An 11,983-nucleotide genomic window follows, 5' to 3' on the forward strand; every position below is an offset into this window, starting at 1 on the left:
AAAGATTCCCTATATATATTGGATTGCTAAATGGGCCGACAGAAGACTTTTAGTATTCTTACAGCATGTTGATTGATTGAGGATTCCATATTTGTTGATTGCCCTATAAATTTGTATCCTAAATTAACGAGATTGCCATTGATGCAATCAACTGTAAATGTTTTGTATATAAATATTCTCTCCCAAGCCTCAGGGCATAGTGGAGTTTTTCACAGTAAACGTTATTTTACGTGGTATCAGAGCCACTTGCCCTTGTGCCCTCTTCTTCCTCTTACACTGCAATTCGCCCTTGCAGAAGTCCGGGTTCATGGCTCATGTTCTTGGTCATTCAATTGTTTGTCTCCGTCATTCTCATGGCCGCTTATTCGTCCGTATCTGATGTCAACCGTCACCCTCCCACTTCTAGCGAGAACACGTTCGGTCTCACCAATGTCACTATTTCTGGAACCTTCACACCCATTGATCCATGTTCTCCATTTTACCTGCATTCTTCAGATAATGAAGGTACAATACTAGTCTCAACGCCATTGAATGGTGATAATTATCCCACTTGGCGTCGTGCCATGAGAATGGCACACTATGCAAAAGATAAAGGTGAGATTTGATTGTTTTCCCGCCAACTTTTCTGGCATTGAAGGTGAGATGTCCTTTTCTCTAAAAAAAATTCTGCCTTTCCTTATTTAGGTGACAGAAATGTATTCATTTGAAGGAAATTATTTTAACAGAGCAGAAAAATCAGATTTCTTCAACATCTCAGCAAACTTTCTTTCTCTGCTTCGTGTTCTTTAGATCCATACATTTTTATTTTTAGTTTTATTTAGCTAGTTTTTACTTGACGGTGATTATGAAATGAGAGGTCTTCTCTAAAAACAATTTCTCCATTTTCCCAGGGATTTGATTGTTTGGGGAACAGGGTGAAGCAGATTTAGGGTTAGAGTTTGATCTCAAGGAGATGTTTAGTCAATGTTATCTTAGCTTTGGTTCAGAGATTCATTTATTCTACTTGCATAGATGAGGTTGATTTTGCTTTTATTTTATAATAATTTTGAAAGAAACCCCGTTTGAATGAACAATAGCAATTGATTGGACTTGCATTTACATAGACAATTCAGGAAATAACAGATTTTCGGTTTCTAAGGTTGTCTATCTTCCGGAGTCTGAAAATTAGTGTTCACATGAAACGAGAAATAACAGATTTTCTGTTTGTAAGGTTGTTTACATCAATCAGTATGTGTAGAGTAACCATCTTATCCTTTTGCCATTCTTTTTTACATCACAGTCATCAGGTGGGTTTGGATGGACATCAAATATTTGCATTTATAAATCAGCATTGTGTGTACTGGAGTAACTTCTGCTTTGTTTTGGCATTCTTTCATTGCAACCTTCATGACAGCACACATGGAGGTTGTTTTGGGTGTGAGGACACCCAAACGTGCCCATAGTTCTCGTAGGTGAGACTTGAATAGTAGAAACTTCTCTGAATTGAAAGCCATCCACTCCAACTAAATCCCTTAAGGCCACTATACATTTAGGGGCCTTAGTTTTACTTTGCATGGGCAAACGGAAAATTCAGTATTAGTGAAAAATAACATAAGGTTCTTTACAGCAACCCAAAGTATCGGCCGTGACCGAGCTTCACTACACAGGCACTAGGTAACTCTTCAATTAAGGTGTAGGCAGAATACAAAGGAATGCCAGTGTCCTCGTTGATGACATGAAGTCTGTTGGCCCACATATTGCATCCATATTAGTTTTTCCTCAGTTGGGAGTAGGAAAGTTAACTATTCTTCGGCATGAATAGTTGCCATAGTTAGAGAAAGCATGTTTTGAAGGACACCCATTGGATTTGGAGGTGATATTGCCCTTTCCTGGTAGCTTGGATTAGCACCCTCTGCACCAGCTCCATCAATAATGGGTGGGGCATACATTTTTGCACCTTCCCTCTCAACATCAGCCTCTTCCAGTTGTTGGGAACATTTCAGGCTCAGAGTAGGCCCCTCTTTTTCATTGTTCTGAAGAACAATTGGTGTTAGTCCTGAGAGGGGTTCAGAGTCTGTGGCTTCCTCGTGTTGGACGTTATTAGGTTTGCCCCCCTCATCTCTGTCGTGAATCACTGACCCTCCATCAACAACCTCACCTTTCAGGCCTACATCAGGGTCTTTCACTTGCTGTAAAGAGCTGGTGGGATCAACCATCTTGTTCTCTTCATCATCTGTACCGGGAGCAGAAAGTGCTGAAATGTTATTGGCAAGCACACTTTGTGTCTCCACGTCTGCATTTTCTTTGATTGGCACAGTGATTTCTGACTCTAGTTGGGCATCTTGTCTTGCCCCACCACTGCTGTTGCCTGTCATCATTTGATCGGCTTCTAGTTGGTTTCTCGGGTGATATGTTTGCGTTCTTTATAGGAAGAAAGGGAGGAGACGGGTTGCGACCAGCATTTTCTGTGATTGGGGAAGTGCTTCCAGACGACCAGCATAATGGTTTAACAACATCTAACACATAGTGACGGTTGGTTTCTCCGGTGAATGTTTTGCGCTCTTTATAGGAAGAAGGAAAGGAGATGGGTTGCAACATCCAGAAAGGTATGGCTGTGGGGGTTCCTCAACATCTCGTTCTAAATTCTAATACATACAGCGTACTGTGTTTTTAGGATTCTTGCAGTATTAGTTGTTTTGAATTCTTTACTCTCGAACTCGTGGTATTATCTTAGACATCTTATTCGCTCATTGATTGCCTGTTATTTTATTGTTCAAAATACTTATGTTTCTCTTGTAATTGATGATTTACCAAACCTAGTAAGTTAGATAGCACAATTTTTATACATGGAAATTTACATACCATGGTACAATGCGCGTCCACTTTTTTTTGGCTCTTTCTCAATTTTTATCTGAAATATCCTCTAAATCTTAGCTTGCTATGATATAGACAAGAATATTTGAATTATATTTGTCTATAGTCTTTATTCAGATGAGCCTGGGTGAATCTGACATGTGGGGAGTTGAATTGGCCTGATCTTAGGCTTAAAAAAAAGGGCTGCCCAGTGCACGAGGCTCCCACTGTTGCGGGGTCTGGGGAGGGCTAGATGCACGCATTTTTTTTCAGGCCTCTAGGGTGGACCAGTGCACGAGGCTTAGGTATAACCAAGGGTTGAATTGGCCTGATCTTAGGCTTAGTCTTTTTTTTTCTTTTTTGAAAATGTTAGGCTTAGAGTTAACTTGCAGTTTTATTATTTTAAGGATGTTGTATTTTGTCTAAGGTTGGAAGCATGGTCGTTGACAGAACGAGCACGTGTTATATGAATGCTTGCAAGTTTTTATGACAATCAAAATTGTCTATTTAGTGATATGAACTATGAAGGCCTCTAGACTTATAAGGAAGCCTTTAACAAGAAATACAAGATTGTCTTGAAAAACTTGTCTCAGAATATGAAGATTGAGAGGATCAATGTGTTCCCCTCCTAGAATGAGTGTCGTTGGTAGCACTCACTAACTTTTGACAGTCAGTGGTGGCTTTACAAATTTGTGTCCAGTTAGTGGCTCCAGTTATATACTTATATTTGAGTACCATTCAGTTGGTGGCACAGTTGGTTTTTTCAGGCCTCTAGGTATTAGAGATTTGAATGAGGTGGTACCACTTTGACAGCTCCTTTTTTTTTCGAAAGATTCCTCTTTGACATCTCTTACAGCTTAAGTTATCAAATGGGTGATTAAGTGTGGGATGTAAATATGGACATTGACATATCTAAGGAATAGATCTCGGGCATTTGTAAAGATTTGAAGTTTTGTCATGTTCATTAGAAGCTAATAGGGAGACAGATGCTTTTTCTTAGGATAAAATCTCTAGACTATCCCTCTCTAATTGGGATTCATCTAGTTGTTACTTGTTAGTATACTTGGTTTGTAATATTTCTTTCTTCTTATTAATAAATTCATTTACAGTAAAAAAAAAGATAACCGAGGGTTGGATGTCTACATTTACTTTTGTGTGGCATGATATGAGATCCCAAGGATTTGGATTCTGCTTTTCTAATTGGCCTTCACCTCGTTAGCTGTTGCTTTTTTTTCCCATATTATCCTTCCAAGGAAGAGTCTTTCAACATACTTAAGCTGGGCTTGACTTCATGCTGGCCTCAAACATTTAATGGGCTTTATCAGTTGAAAGTAAAGAATGCAATGTAGACCCCCTATTAGCTCCCAATGTGGTAAAATAATAATTGGGGGGGAGTAGTGTAAATCAGAACTTAGGTGTTTGATGCACTGTCGTCACTTGTGGTTGCCATTACCGTGTATTTGTTTGAGCTTTGAGTTGGCTTCTAGATTCAATCCCTTGTCAGACCTATCAAATTCTCTTAAAGAAAGACGCAGTGGGAGGTACCATTAAAAAAAACGATGCAGTAGCGGATCTTCTATATATCTGGATATCTAGCCATATGCATAATTGTATGTTAAAACTTGAGTTAGCCTATCATCTGATGAACATATAAGGATATCACAAGGCCTGTATTGTTAGCTTGGTTTTTGTTGTTATTAATAGGCGGAAGAAGGATTGAGATAGAAGATATTGTTTGTTGATATTTGCTTTTGAGTAATAATTTAGATTAAGGAGTTGAGTTTTTATGAGAATGCAATGTAAAGATTGGGATATAAATTTTGACTTCCTTGAGTTCAGCTTCATTTTGTAAATTTCTTGTTATTCAAGAGCCCCCTTAGCAATAAGAACACAAGCGCCAAGGAATAGTTTCTCATTTCTTATCTTGGGTTGCCCTTGGGGTATGATATCCCCTCCAAGAAGTAATGGAATCCTATTATTGAGAGGATGGAGTGTAAGCTTGCCGAGTAGAAAAGAATAGCATTTGTCTTTGGTAGGAAGAATAAAAAATAAGTCGGCTCTGTCCTACCTTTCCATATATTTTGTGCCATTATTTAAAGTTTGAAGACGGTTGCTAGTTGTATTGAGAAGTTTCAGAGGGATTTCCTTTGGGAAGGAAGGGGAGAAAAGAAGAGGCTGAAGCATTTGGTTAGGTCATAGGTGATTCGAAAAATTGATCTGATATCATGGATTAGAACGAAGATGGAAGTTCCATATAACTCTGGCGACATCCTGAGAAACTGGAATGCAATCATCTGGGAGAAAATTAAAGGAAAAAATACTCCGAAGTGGAAACCTCCCCTGGGAGGATGGTATAAACTGAATTTTAACGGTTGTTCTCTTGGCAACCATGGTAAGGCGGGTATTGGGGGAGTTATCCAGGACTCCAACGAGGGGATTCAGATGTCTTATTCGGGACCGGCAGGGATATGCGATGCTAATGAGGCAGAGGTAAGAGCAATCCTCTTTGGACTTCGATGGTACTCGGAGCACAACTTAGGGCCACTCATCGTAGAAGGTGATTATTCAAATATGATTATGCGGGCCTCGGCTAATTCCAAATGTCCATGACAGATTCAAGTATTAATTGAGGAACTTAGGGATCTCGTTCACGAAATTAAGCCAACATTAGACATGGGAGGAGGTCGGCTAATGAGCTGGCAGATCGGCTGGCGAAAGAGGGCACCTTGATGGAAGAGATGGTCATCCACACGGCCCCTTACCAAATGGACATTTGAACTACAGTGCTTGTCTTTGTATTTCTCTGATGTAAATCCTGTGGATCTGGGATGGTCTAGAGACGCCTCGTCCCTTGCTTTGTAATCTTTTTGGGAGCAGTCAATTTTTTTTTTAAAAAAAGAAGCATTTGGTTAGGTGGGTCACTGTTTGTATCTGGAAGGAGGTTTTGGGTCTTGGCTGTGGTCATCTTGTTAATCATAATGCCACATTTCTTGACAAATGGCTTGGCGATTTGGCAAAGAGAGACAAGACTTATGGAGGAGAATTATAGTGGGTAACTATGGGGAGGGTTGGAGCGGGTGAGCAGTGAGAAAAGTGCCTAGGAGTAGAAGATCGGGGGTTTGGAAGTGTATTTTTATCATTATTAGGAGGGTGTCCCTTGCTTTGTAATCTTTTTGGGAGCAATAAAAGTCAAATTTTTTTATTTTTTTTAAAGAAACATTTGGTTAGGTGGGTCACTGTTTTTATCTGGAAGGAGGTTTTGGGTCTTGACCGTGGTCATCTTGTTAATCATAATGCCACCGTTCTTGACAAATGGCTTGGCGATTTGGCAAAGAGAGACAAGACTTATGGAGGAGGGGTAACTATGGGGAGGGTTGGAGCGGGTGAGAAGTGAGAAAAGTGCCTAGGAGTAGAAGATCGGGGGTTTGAAGTGTATTTTTATCATTATTAGGAGTCGTTCAAGTCGAGGATTAGGTAGACTGGGAGGGGCAATGGGGTAAGGTTTTGGGAAAATGTGCAGTTAGGAAATGGTCCTCTTAATGAAACTTTAAGGAGCCTTAATAGGTTAGCTAGAGACAAAGGGGCAGTGATGTTGTCTTGTTATGAGAAGGTGGGGGTCAAATAGTTTGGGGATGCATTTTATTTCGAAATCTAAAGGGCAATGAATTTATTTGTTTACTAACCTTATGTTGGAAAGCTGCTACATCCACAGGTGATAAGTAATAAATGGGTCTCATTATTGAACCCAAGCGGCTCATCGGTTAAATCTGTCTTTTTTCTAGAAAAATATGATTAGATTGTTATGCAGACGTGGCTTTAATCTGAGCTTATCCCTGTATTCTTTGCCAAAATTATGAAGGAAACGGTGGATCATTTACTGGTGCATTTTTTTCCTGTCCAGAAAGGTTTGAAACCGGCTGCTGCACTGGTTTGGAATGACTTTGGTTGTATCTAACTTAAGTTCTGATCTCTACGTCTAGTGGAAGTGCATGCACCTTTGCTTGTTGGGAAGAAGTTTATGTAAGAAAGTTTTCTTCACTATTATCTGGTTCATTTGAAAAGAAATGAATGGATCTTTGAAGAGGAGTCGCTTCCAGCAAGTTATTATGGAAGATCAAGGTGTGCATATAATAAACCGGGTCTGGTCTCTCAAAAATTTTAGAGGGGTTTTCTTCCAAGTTTTTTATTTGCAGGTGGGCTTAAGGTTATTTGAGGTAACATTCCCAAAAATGAAATTTTTTTGCTACATGGAAATCATCTCCCCCCCCGACACACACACACACAGACACCCGCACGCACACCGAGATGTTGAGGTCATAGTCGCCTAGCCTTTTTTCTGGGCCCATTGATCTTGCCAAAACTGATGAAGTTGAGATTAAAACCATCCTTATGGGGTTAATGATCTTCAAGAGGAGCATGGCTAATGCACTTATTAATGAGGGATGCTAACACTGATGACGTTGAGATATGGGGTTGAAGATCTTCAAGATGAGCATGGCTAGTGTTATTATTGCTGAGGGAGACTCTTCTAACGCAATATCTTGTGCTAATGGGAGAAGTTCATGTCCTTGGCGCTTTGCCTAGTTCATTGATGAGATTGTCGACGTTTGTAAGGACAAATTTGTTTCTATGTCCTGTATTCCTAGGTGCACAAACGATTTAGCAAATAGCTTGGTTAAATCAGGAGTGCATAGAGAGTTGCTTTATGAGGAGAAACTTGTCCCTGTTCTAATTTGTTTCTTTCTTCTCTTTAAGACATTAATTATCTTTAAAAAAAACTCCAAAGGCTTGTCCATGATCTAGAGTACACCTCTTGATATACCCCATGATTCTATTCACGGCTTCTAGATGTTCTTCTCTGGGATCCTGTAAGAACTTGACATACCTGATTTTCGGCATAGGTAATATTATTTCTGAGAGTGAAATATTGTAGGGCTTCAACCATACTTTAATAGATTGCGTGTGCTAACTGTTTCGTATTTCATCACCTAGATCTTACTGACAAGATCGGTGGCATAATTCCTTTGCAACAATTCCATCTCTTTATTCGATGTATCTCTATGTGTAGGAAATAATGCAATTTGTGAAAGCTTTCTTTTGGGGTATTCTTCAGTCTTTGAATTTCTTGATTATCACTTCCGGTAATTATTACATTGATATATAAAGTAAGCCAAGGGTCATACCAGATGATGTATGCCAAGTGAACAATGTGTTATTTGCTATTCTTCTCTTGCACGCCCTGTGTAGTGAGGGTTTGATTTATCCTATCAAACTATGCCTGTGGATCTTGTTTTAGCACATAAAATCACTTTATTGAGTCTACAATCATAACTTTCTGTGTTTGCTACTTCAAACCCTTCAAATTGTTCCATATATACTTCTTTTAGACTACCATGCAGAAAAGAATTTTTTGACATCCATTTGTTAGGATGGGCCTTACCTGTGCCGTTTTGACCTCTGGGCTAAAGGCCTCCTCACAATACAGACCATGCCACTGATTATATTCTTTTGCTACTGACCTGGCCTTATACCCATCCGCCAATGTTTCAAAGCTCAAACTCATTCTCTAGCAAGAACTCAGACAAGGTAAAAGGGAGTGAATCAAAGAGAGTTCTAATTGACATAGTAGGGCAAAACAAAGACAGATGAGTAGGAGAAAGCAGAGAAGATGAGAACTCTACAAAGGTAAAACGGAGTTGTGTTAGGTACCTTACCAATACGCCAAAAGCTCCAGAGCTGATGGAATGTATTAGGCAAGGCCCTTTAAACCTGTCCCATACCAGGCTGGCCCCTACCCAGTCCCATACATAGGCGGGCCTCACTAAGGACCGTAACAAGTTGACTTGGGCTAGTTGACGATTGGCTTTGGGAGTTTTTAAATAATGATATCCACTGTCATTTGCCTATTTTTTTACCTTATACACCCACTTGGATTCTAGGACGTTTTTTTTAATCAATGGATCTGATTACAATCTCCCATGTTTCATTCTTGTAGAGAGCGTTTATCTCTTCCTCCATGGCTTGACAGCTTGAGAGACTAATGCCTGTGTTGTGTTCTGTGCACCCAGTATATCTGGCCGTATAACCCAACTATTGTTTGCATTATAGCTATCGGGTGAGGTACTAGTTGTGGACATGAAAAAGCTGAGATTAGAACTTGAGCATTCTCTCCTTTAATCTTAGGTGGTACATTTGGAGTGTCATTGAGGCATGAATCATCAAATGTGACATGCAATGAGATTAAAATCTTCCTACAGTAGTGTGAATAGCCTTTAAAATCCATGTGTAACGTGAAAAGTTATCCACAAATATAATGTAAAAGTGAGAAACAAATAGCGAGGAAATGGTTTAATAGTAAGGATTTGGGGTTGAATGGTCGTGGCGACTACAAATTTGACACCCGGCTGTAAACAGAGTAGGCATGTCCCAACACGATAATTAGTGGAGCCAGCTTCCTGGTGAGGAAACTTACATGTTTTTCGTGGATTGGAAGTGTTCTAAGATTTTCGAGTTAAATAAATAGAGGGTTTGGGGTTTTCGAATAAAGAAAACCAAAGAAGGAATGGTTTTGGGTGTTCATAAAAGAGAGATAAGGTTCAAAACAGAAGGGGAATGATAGATCTGGAATCGATCTAGGGTTTTGATGTGGAATGGAATATCTATGGTTTCAAAAATGGGATATTCAATTGATACAAGAACATTACATCAATGGTGTGTGATTGGGATGAAGAAACTTGCATAATTACACACCAGAAATCATTCCTAAAGCTGGATGGAGCTTCCTAACATAATCCATTTTTCTGAGACTGGCCCCCTTTTTCTCTGAAAGGCCCTCATTTCCTTCATCATTATTCTCATTGTTTTTGAAGTTGGCCATCCTTGTTTAGTCCAAACAGTATATGTTCACTGTTTTCTGTTTTTCCCTCATCATCTGCATTTGCTTTCCCATCCACATCAAAAAAAAATTTCCTTGAATCCCAATTTTTCTACCCTTTTCTGCCTTCATTTTCTCCACCATGCATTTGTTATCACTGTAATCATCCTCTGAGTTTCTGTTAATCTAGTTTTCCTCTTACATTGTTGTGAATAGCACACATCTTCTTATCCATAGGAATAGGAAAATTTGGATGTGCAATTAAATCTTGCTGGCTTATCTACAGGAATTTTTCAAATCTTTCCTGATGAAGTTTTTTAACAGATTTTACTGATTAGGGCCGATATTTATTGCCTGATTTATTGGGTTTTTAAGTTTAGATGGTTGATTAAATATTGGCACTTTCGATTCAGGGCTTTAAAATGTAAAGATATTAAGGGGCAGTTTGGATATCAATATTTTAAAATATTGGATTCCTCAAAATCCTGGATGAGAGACAAGAGAAGAAGGAGATCATCCGTCATTTTCTGATTTCTAGCCCCTCTTTTCGACGAGAGAGAGAGAGAGAGAGAGAGAGAGAGAGAGAGAGAGAGAGAGAGAGAGAGAGAGATAAACGTTTTCTGAGCGATACCTCAAATAAGTTATCTGAGCAAGAGCTCAAAAAATCATGTGGGCCCACATTGTTTGGATGATCCAAAGCATTCATTTGATAGGCCCTTACATAGATAGGGTGTGCCCAAAAAATCAGCTCCATAGGATCATCTTAACCCTTTGATTTTTGGAGGTTAAAAATTGACAGATTTGTGGAGGTTTATACCCATCCACTTTAACCTCCACAAATCGAAGGGTTAGGATAATCCTGTGGATCAGATTTTTTGTGCACGCTCTATCTATCTTTGGAATATCCAAATGAATGCTTTGGATCATCCAAACAATGTGGGCCCATATGTTTTTTTGAGCTCTTGCTCAGATAACTTATCCGAGGTATTGTGCAGAAAACATTTCCCCGTATATATATATATATATATATATATATATATATATATATATATATATATATATATATATATATATATATATAAGGTTTTCTTTTTTTAAACTTTCGAATTTTCTCCATCATTCTCTCTCATCTGCTTTTACCGTCCTGCCCTTTGACTATTTATATCTATAAGATTTTAAATCAAGTTATCTCATCCATGATCCACCCCATATGACATATGTATGCCTCTCTGTTACTCTTATCTCTCTCCTCTAATACGTGTCCTCTCCTCTCTCTCTCTCTCTCTCTCTCTCTCTCTCTCTCTCTCTCTCTCTCTCAAAGTCTCCACTCCATCAATCTACCGCGCTGAAATTTCCCAATTCCTCCCCGATCCCCCTCTGCATGTCTCCCTCCCTCCCTCGATCGTCAGAGATATTTTTATACATATGTCCTCCATTCCTCTCTCGGTCGTCAGAGATATTTTTATACAACTCTCTTTCTCTAACCTCAGATGACAACCATAAACACCATGGCATCCTCTCACCTCAAATCAAAACCCTAAACATATTAAACCCATTCACGTCAACAATCTGAGACGGGGTTTAGCTTAGGGTATTCGTTTATAGCAGTTGATGATAAATGCATCTCTTTTTTCTTCCTTTGTTCCACTCTGATATGTGGAAATTTGAGTCGAATATGTACTGCCATTTATATTTTCCGGTATTTTTGATATATGCTGTTTTTGTGTTTCACATTTCTACACCTAGAGTTTTTTTTAACCATCATCTGTATGTTAAGTTGCTGTAATTACTCTTTTCTTCCTTCTATATTTCCATCATTCCATACATCTGTCTAAATTAAGTGGCATATGTTTTTTTTAATGATTAAGTGGCATATGTTTTATTATTATATTATTTACTGTAGGTAACATTTATATTGAACATCTTCATTTATCATGCAGGTCGTTGGTTGTCAATTCCCTTCTTGAAAAGCTACCAATTTGCATAAGCTTTGTCCTATTTCTCTTTGTTTTCTTTATTTTTTTCCTCTAATGCTCCTATACATGCAGGAATCGTTTTGGTGCCTCCTCTTGGTAGAAATGCACATGGGGCCTCCCTGTTTCCCTTTTCTCTTTTGGTTACTTACTTTCTTTTACATTGTTTTTTGTTTTTGCTGTAATTATTTCCTTTGCTTAATTATAGCAGTACATAGCAAGAACAAAGTACATTTGACATTAATAATTTTCTTAATATTGTTTTCTCTTTTCTTATTGCTACCAAGACAGGAATTGCCTAGAC

General features: G+C 38.8%; 1 long non-coding RNA gene across 2 annotated transcripts in view; it reads left to right on the plus strand.

Moving 5' to 3' along the window:
• Window positions 1-11,034: 11,034 nt before the first annotated feature.
• The window catches only part of LOC143860598 (uncharacterized), a 3,337-nt gene continuing 2,388 nt past the window's right edge, over window positions 11,035-11,983 (plus strand). Inside the window, exons 1-2 of one of the 2 annotated variants that reach the window (XR_013239759.1) lie at window positions 11,035-11,822; window positions 11,967-11,983. The exon at window positions 11,967-11,983 is cut by the window's right edge and continues 59 nt beyond it. This is a non-coding gene — a long non-coding RNA (uncharacterized LOC143860598). The other variant, XR_013239758.1, reaches the window with a different exon arrangement.

The sequence above is a fragment of the Tasmannia lanceolata genome, unplaced genomic scaffold (genome assembly GCF_043159265.1).
Source record: "Tasmannia lanceolata isolate RefF3 unplaced genomic scaffold, GAP_Taslan_0.1 ptg000003l, whole genome shotgun sequence".
Taxonomy (NCBI): Eukaryota; Viridiplantae; Streptophyta; class Magnoliopsida; order Canellales; family Winteraceae; genus Tasmannia; species Tasmannia lanceolata.